This window comes from Alexandromys fortis, unplaced genomic scaffold (assembly GCF_014885135.2).
Source record: "Alexandromys fortis isolate MF-2015 unplaced genomic scaffold, M_Fortis_MF-2015_v1.1 scaffold_117, whole genome shotgun sequence".
Lineage (NCBI taxonomy): Eukaryota > Metazoa > Chordata > Mammalia > Rodentia > Cricetidae > Alexandromys > Alexandromys fortis.
Genome location: NW_026068015.1, coordinates 3,226,891 through 3,235,650, shown reverse-complemented (window position 1 = coordinate 3,235,650; position 8,760 = coordinate 3,226,891). Strand labels below are relative to the sequence as shown.

The 8,760-nt window shown below is 40.5% G+C and overlaps 1 long non-coding RNA gene across 1 annotated transcript; it reads right to left on the bottom strand.

Moving 5' to 3' along the window:
• Positions 1 to 1,962: 1,962 nt before the first annotated feature.
• LOC126513784 (uncharacterized) lies at positions 1,963 to 8,395 on the bottom strand. Its single transcript, XR_007595436.1, has 2 exons — positions 8,127 to 8,395; positions 1,963 to 3,142 (listed from the first exon to the last, which is right to left on the bottom strand). It is a non-coding gene; the product is annotated as an uncharacterized lncRNA (long non-coding RNA).
• Between the last annotated feature and the right edge of the window lie 365 nt (positions 8,396 to 8,760).

The window sequence follows — 8,760 nt, the reverse complement described above, 5'->3', positions numbered from 1 at the left end:
GTTTTTATTTCTTTCTTATAAGGTTGGGGATTGTTCTTTTGAGTTCTGTATTGTTCTTTTGAGTTCTGTAAAAAGTTTTGCTATAATTTTAATGATCATTTACATTAAAGTCTGTATGTGAGTTCTGAGAGGAATGTTGCTATAATTTTTAATGGACATTTACACTGAATCCGTAGACTGCTTTCAGTGAAATTGTCATTTTTGCTATGTTTCTTCTGCTTTCGCAAGAAAGTAGGGGATCTTTCAAGATTTAAAATTCTTATCCTACAATTTTTTTGTTTGTACGGCCCGCTCTTGGGTGGGAGTCGTAATGTTTCAGCTTGAGATTCTTTCCTGCTGCCAGGTGTTGCTTCAGGCTAGATTGCTGAAACTCAGGCATCTCACTAAATTTATCAAGGGCCAAAGTTATTCTCTAAACAAGTGATAATGGTTAAAAATAAAAAACATTTCCGCCTTCACAGGCAGAGATGATGGGACCCAAAAACTTCTGTCCTGCTTGCTTACAGTTATTCCAAGATATTTTGTGGTATTCATGGATATTTTAAAAGGATGATGTCTCATTTATCTTAGATGTAAAAAAGATACCTTTGGGTTATTTTTAGATTCTGGCTATGATAAAGTAGTTCTGCTGTGGGCATGACAGAGCACGTGTCCTTGTGGTATGGTTAAACAACTTTGTATTTAGGACCAAAAGGGGTACTGCTAAGTTTTGAGGTAGATATTTGCCTAATTTTACATAATGGAGGTCTTTCACTGCTGGGGAGACTCTCACTCAGGTCTTGGGCGGGCGCCCCCCCCCATGGCTCACCAAAGGCCCTCCTTGCTGAGGTCCCGCACATGGCCTTGGTTGGTGGGGGAGGAGTTCGACCCCGAGTGACCAAGAGAAAGAATTTTTAAGAGACCACAGCCCAGTGGTCTAGGGGGGTCATAAAAAAATTTCAAAAACCCAGTGATGGTCGCAGGGGCATGTCTCCCTGCCTCTCGGGACCACTCCCAATGTCATAATCAGCTAGTTCCTAAAACAGTACTGTGAGTGATAATTGCAGCTGGAAAACTAGTTTTTCAGGATTGCAGTTTCTCGGGATTGCTATCAGGATTGCAGTCTGGTTTTGTATTGAGTTAGTTCCTGGTGCAGGGTTGCTAAACAGGCTAACCCTGGATTTTTGATTCTCCTCTTCCTGCTGAGGGGGCTGGAGAGATGGCTCAGCGGTTAAGAGCATTGCCTGATCTTCCAAAGATCCTGAGTTCAATTCCCAGCAACCACGTGGTGGCTCACAACCATCTGGAATGAGGTCTGGTGCCCTCACAGGCTAGTCCTGGATTTTTGATTTTTCTCTTCCTGCTGGGAGAGTCTGGATTTCTCCAGGTTTTTCAGTGCTGTATGTGATTCAGGGATGGCTGTGCAGTATGTACTTCCAACACCGGTCACCGCTCCCAGCACCGCAGCTGCCGCCACGGGCTGCAGCTCACTTCCAGCGATTTTTTCCCTACCCACGTTTTCTTAAGCATAGGTTGTTAACAATAATTTTTAATCTTGGTCATTTTTACAAGGATAAGGTAAAATCTCAGAGTTTTGATTTACATTTCTCTGACAGTTAAAGGATGTTATATTCAAACATTTTTTAGGTGTCTCTCAGTCATTTTTGGGTTCGTTTGTTAAGAGTTTTTCAGTTTAGGTCTATAACAAATATTTTTATTGGATTAAATTTTTAATAACTAATTTCCTGAGTTCTTCACATATTTTTGGAAGGGATTTTATGATAAATAAAGATCTTTTCCCACTCCATAGCCTTGTTATACAAAAGGTTCTCAATTCAGGAGATCTAATTTATGGTTTCTCACAATGTTTGTGCCATTGAGGCTATGTTTACGATGTGGCAAGGTGTGCTTTAAAAAATTTTTCTCTATGAGGTTCAACATAAAATTTTTATATGCTGAAGCCTTTGGCTCATTTGGGCTGAGCTTAAATTTTGTTCATGGAGATGGATATAGATCTATTTTCATTCTTCTACATGTTGGTGTCTAGTGAGGCCAGCATTATTAGTTTAAAAAAAATGCTTCATTTTTCCATTTTCCTATTTGCAAGGCAGACTTGCAGCTTAAGAGGAGGATAGCTTACAAACTTTTGGATGTCCAATGGTTAAAGCCCTACTTATAATGTTCTTATGAGAGATATTGAGCTGCTAGGTAAAATTCTTACAAAAAACAGTTTCCAATAGAGAGCTTAAAACAAGTTGCCTAGCAGGTACTCAAACAGGTAAAGTATACAATAATCAACAAATACAGTATATTAATTATAATTCAGCTATGGCAAATGTGTATATTAAATGTAAAACTTATTCTACAACAGTTTTATAAAAAATGCTGTTTATGACTAAACCTTTCCAGTTTTGCCAGTTGATATTAAACTCTTAATTTAGAACAGTAGCCTGTCTGGTACAAAAGGACAGGATAACATCTGAAAAAATGGTTTGATAGAATATTGACTATGATCAATGTTTCTTATACTAAACAATAGATTCATTGATAATTTTAAGATTGATTCCTGGACAATTGCCTTTGCTCAGTTCAAGGCCAAAAACGATGATCTTTTCCCAGATCATTGCCTGTATTTTGCTAATGATATAGCAAAAAATCCCTTAAAGGATTTTATGCTAAAATTTTACAAATGGCTCTTCCAATGAAAGAACTGCATATATGGCTAATAATAAAAAAAAAAAAATTGTGGAGCATAACAAGGCTCCTTGAAAGCAACTCATAGAAGTTGCAAGCAGATCCTGATGCAAACGGATCTGGCCTGATAACACCAAGCTGACCTTTGCTAAGGCAAGGTGGAAAAGCCCTTGCAATGCATTATGAAAAAACCCGACCTATATATATTTGGGGTCGAGGATGTGTTTATGTTTTTTCACAGAAAGAAAAAATCTGGACCTGAGTCGTGGCTGCAGACATCCCACAGAGGAGTTCCAGAGATGATTGCGGAGAGGTCCTTGGTCCGGCCTTCCCTGCCCCCAAGGAGAAGAGTGCCTGATAACAGAACCTGCTACACCACTCTGCAGGGTGTCATCCTGCCTCCAGAGTCCAGGGAGACCCGCCTGAGATAAGTGCCAGGATGTGCTTCAGATAGCTGAATCCAGCTCACCTCACCCAGGAATCCCACCTGCCCTGAAGCACAAATGCTGAACTGCCTCTACAGTTTGAACTCTGGTTTGCTTTGAAGCTAAGGTGCAGACCAAACATCAGACTGCTTTAATCCTTGGGACACAAAACTCATTTTAATTAAAATATTAATGCCTCTTCACTTAAGAAGGGGGAAGATTGGGGTTCCTGTCACTGTTGCTCAGAGACTGGAACTGGTGGTATTAAGTAACAACAATGTATGTCATTGTACTCTTACTGCAATTGATCTAATGATATTTGTAACTGCTTATGTTGGAAAAGGTTTGACACATGCTGTAAAGTGTTTGGGTTTAATGCATATGTTAAAAATTTTAGATATAGATCCCTTTACACTGCACTAATTTTTGGCAAACAGCACTCATAATTTTAATGTGGAGTAGGCATTTAGGAAGGAGGATACCTTAGGCCAGACTAAAAGGTGAATACTGGGTTTGGAAGGTGCCCTTCCTTCTTGTCTAAAAATGGAGCTATTGGTGCCCAAAATTATATCATTATATCTTTTGTTTGAGGAGCTCCTCACAGTTTTTCATTAATGATAGACTCAGGCACCCAATGACGGGAGTTAGTGTGGATCCTCACCTGAATAGCACACCATACAGAGGCTGTAAAGGCCGGCTCAACATGGCATGGTGCCAGGTACGAGGAAAGCTCTCCACACAGCCTAAGACAGGATGCCCTGTGGTCTGCTTACTTTAACTCTTGCTAGATACCTTTTATTTGAGAAGCTCCAAGGAACTAATGCTAATCATAAGGCACCCCTCTGTTCCCATGAGAGGTAAAATTGCTTCACCATTCGAGAGGAGGGTTTCTACTTGTCCCAGTCCCTTCTCTTTTAAATCTGACACCAGGGTTGACTCTGACTTAGTGCCCTCCACTTAATAACTGTTTGCCTTTATATAAGAGAGGGGGAATATGTCAGGAGCCATTTCCCCCCTAACAATCATTACAGAAACCATCACTCTAGGGAGTCTGCAGAGAACCTCACACCCATAGTTATGTTCTATTGACAAAACCTGCCCCTCACCCAATTAACTGCTAATCTTAGCGGAACCCGCCTCACATTCCAGCTATCCAGGGAACCAGGTGTGGCCACTTGTGACTTCTGGCCTGTCTGTCTGAATGTAACCGAGCTACGTGACCGGAACCACGCGGCCTGCGAGATCCCGTACCCTGCCCCTCATCCCTTACCATATATAAACTGTAACCCGTCCCTAATAAACTGAGGCCTTGACAAAGTTGCTTGGCCTCGTTCTTCTGTCTTAGCTCACTCCCTTCCAGGTAGCGCCCCTCCGAGACCCTGGAATAACTGGATTGCCGGGTGGGTTACAACCCCTAGACTGAGTAGCCCACCCAACGCAATCCACAGTGGCGCCCGAACCAGTGACTCGGAGTACGGTCAGCTATCGGACGACACGCGCAGTCCCGGGACAACAACAAGAAGAAAAATGAAGGTTCTGCGGCTGTAGTACTCGGACAGATGGCAGAACGGGAGGTAGGCGCAGGTTCACGTCGTCCCACAAGGGGTGAGACAATCACTTTCAAAGGAAGAGAAATTCATACAGGAATTTAAGCATTCACTCAGGGACAGAGGAGTAAGAGTCAAAAACAGAGATTTATGTGTTTGCTTTATGTATATGTCTTTAACTCCCTGCCACATGGAGCAAAAGCTGACAGGCAGGTTTGCTATAAAGGAGTCTAGACTCAAAAAGCTGCAGCTGCATGTAAATATGCTTCTTTTCCATTTCAAAAATCTTGCTTCTTGGTCAAAAATCTTTAGTTTGTAGGTGTAAAAGTTTATATCTAAGGTAGATTAAGTTCAGTACTGTGTTTCTGTAGAAAAAGTTTTAAGGTCAAAGATTGTGATGCATTCAGAGGATTTTTAGAATTGTTTAGGCTATCTGAGTTTTTATTTCTTTATTATAAGGTTGGGGATTGTTCTTTTGAGTTCTGTATTGTTCTTTTGAGTTCTGTGAAAAGTTTTGCTATAATTTTAATGAACATTACATAAAGTCTGTATGTGAGTTCTGTGAGAAATGTTGCTATAATTTTTAATGGACATTTACACTGAATCCGTAGACTGCTTTCAGTGAAATTGTCATTTTTGCTGTGTTTCTTCTGCTTTCGCAAGAAAGTAGGGGATCTTTCAAGATTTAAAATTCTTATCCGACAATTTTCGTTTGTACGGCCCGCTCTTGGGTGGGAATCATAATGTTTCAGCTTGAGGTTCTTTCCTGCTGCCAGGTGTTGCTTCAGGCCTCTCACTAAATTTATCAAGGGCCAGAGTTATACTCTTAGCAAGTGATAATGGTTAAAAGTAAAAAACATTTCCGCCTTCACAGGCAGAGATGACAGGACCCAAAAACTTTTGTCCTGCTTGCTTAAAGTCACTCCTAGATATTTTGTGGTATTCATGGATATTTAAAAGGATGATGTCTCATTTATCCTAGGTGTAAAAGAGATACCTTTGGGTTATTTTTAGATTCTGGCTATGATAAAGTTCTGCTCTGGGCATGGCAGAGCACGTGTCCTTGTGGTATGGTTAAACAACCTTATATTTAGGCCCAAAAGGGCTACTGCTAAGTTTTGAGGTAGATATCTGCCTAATTTTACATAATGGAGGTCCCTCAGTGCTGGGGAGACTCTCACTCAGGTCTTGGGAGGGCGCGGCCCCCTCATGGCTCACCAAAGACCGTCCTTGCTGAGGTCGCTTACACGTGGCCTTGGTTGGTGGGGGAGGAGTTCGACCCCCAGTGACCGGAAAAAAGAATTTTTAAGAAGACCACAGCCCGGTGGTCCAGAAAGGTCATAAAAATTTCAAAAACCTACGGAGGCTCCCTGCCTCTCGGGACCACTCCCAGGGTCATAATCAGCTAGTTCCTAAAACAGTACTGTGATAATTGCAGCTGGAAAACTAGTTTTTCAGGATTGCAGTTTCTCGGGGATTGCTATCAGGATTGCAGTCTTCAGTCAGTTCCTGGTGCAGGGTTGCTGAACAGGCTAACCCTGGATTTTTGATTCTCCTCTTCCTGCTGGGGGGGCTGGAGAGATGGCTCAGTGGTTAAGAGCATTGCCTGCTCTTCCAAAGGTCCTGAGTTCAATTCCCGGCAACGTGGTGGCTCACAACCATCTGGAATGAGGTCTGGTGCCCTCACAGGCTAGTCCTGGATTTTTGATTTTTCTCTTCCTGCTGGGAGAGTCTGGATTTCTCCAGGTTTTTCAGTGCTGTATGTGATTCAGGGAGGGCTGTGCAGTATGTACTTCCAACACTGCTCCCAGCGCCGCAGCTGCCGCCACGGGCTGCAGCTCACTTCCAGCGAGTTTTTTTCCTACCCACGTTTTCTTAAGCATAGATTGTTAACAATAATTTTTAATCTTGGTCATTTTTACAAGGATAAGGTAAATCTCAGAGTTTTGATTTGCCTTTCTCTGACGGCTAAAGGATGTTATATTCAAACATTTTTTAGGTGTCTCTCAGTCATTTTTAAGTACGTTTGTTAAGAGTTTTTCAGTTTAGGTCTATAACAAATATTTTTATTGGATTAAATTTTTAATAACTAATTTCCTGAGTTCTTCACATATTTTTGGAATGGATTTATGATAAATAAAGATCTTTTCCCACTCCATAGCCTTGTTATACAAAAGGTTCTCAATTCAGGAGATCTAATTTATGGTTTCTCACAATGTTTGTGCCACTGAGGCTGTGTTTACGATGTGGCAAGGTGTGCTTCAAAAAATTTTTCTCTATAAGTTTCAACAAAATTTTTATATGCTGAAGCCTTTGGCTCATTTGGGCTTAAATTTTGTTCATGAAGATGGATATAGATCTATTTTCATTCTTCTACATGTTGGTGTCTAATGAGACCAGCATTACTAGTTTTAAAATGCTTCATTTTTCCATTTTCCTATCTGCAAGGCAGACTTGGAACTTAAGAGGAGGATAGCTTACAAACTTTTGGATGTCCAATGGTTAAAGCCCTGCTTATAATGTTCTTATGAGAGATATTGAGCTGCTAGGTAAAATTCTTACAAAAAACAGTTTCCAATAGAGAGCTTAAAACAAGTTGCCTAGCAGGTACTCAAACAGGTAAAGTATACAATAATCAACAAATACAGTATATTAATTATAATTCAGCTATGGCAAATATGTATATTAAATATAAAACTTATTCTACAACAGTTTTATAAAAAAATGCTGTTTATGGCTAAACCTTCTCAGTTTTGCCAATTAAGATATTAAACTCTTAATTTAGAACAGTAGCCTGTCTGGTATAAAAGGACAGGATAACATCTGGAAAATGGCTTGATAAAATATTGACTATGATCAATGCTTCTTATACTAAATAATAGATTCATTGATAATTTTAAGATGGATTCCTGGACAATTGCCTTTGCTCAATTCAAAGGCCAAAACCAGTAATCTTTTTCCAGATCATTGCCTGTATTTTACTAATGTTATGGCAAAAAATCCCTAAAAGGATTTTATGCTAAAATTTTACAAATGGCTCTTCCAATGGAAGAACTGCATATATGGCTAATAATAATAAAAAAAATTGTGGAGCATGTCAAGACTCCTTGAAAGCAGCTTATGAAAGTTGCAAGCAGATCCAGATGCAAATGGATCTGGCCTGATAACACCAAGCTGACCTTTGCTAACGCAAGGTAAAAAAGCCCTTGCAATGCATTATGAAAAAACCCGACCTATATATATTTGGGGTCGAGGATGTGTTTATGCTTTTTTTCACAGAAAGAAAATAAAACCTGGATGGTGTCGAGGCTGTGGACACAGAGGAGTTCCAGACTGGGGAGAGGTCCTTGGTCAAGGAAAGGAGTGCCTGATAACAGAACCTGCTACACCACTCTGCAGGGTGTCATCCTGCCTCCAGAGTCCAGGGACACACGCCTGAGATAGTGCCAGGATGTGCTTCAGATAGCTGAATCCAGCTCACCGCACCCAGGAATCCCACCTGCCCTGAAGCACAAATGCTGAACTGCCTCTACAGTTTGAGCTCTGGTTTGCTTTGAAGCTGAGATGTAGACTAAACATCTGCTTTAATCCTTGGGACACAAAACTCATTTTTAAAATATTAACACCTCTTCACTTAAGAAGGGGAAAGATTGGGGTTCCTGTCACTGTTTCTCAGAGACTGGAACTGGTGGTATTTAGTAACAACAATGTATGTCATTGCACTCTTACTGAAATTGATCTAATGATATTTATAACTGCTTATAGAGGTTGGAAAAGGTTTGACACATGCTGTAAAATGTTTGGGTTTAGTGCATATGTTAAAAATTTTAGATTTAGACCCCTTTTACACTGCACTAATTTTTGGCAGACAGCACACATAATTTTAATGTGGAGTAGGCATTTAGGAAGGAGGATACCTTAGGCCAGACTAAAAGGTGAATACTGGGTTTGGAAAAAGCCCTTTCTTCTTGTCTGGAGATGGAGTTATTGGTGCCCAAAATTATATCATTATATCTTTTGTTTGAGGAGCTCCTCAGTTTTTTCATTAATCATAGATGCAGAGGCCCAATGACAGGAGTTAGTGTGGATCCTCACTTGAATAGCACACCATACAG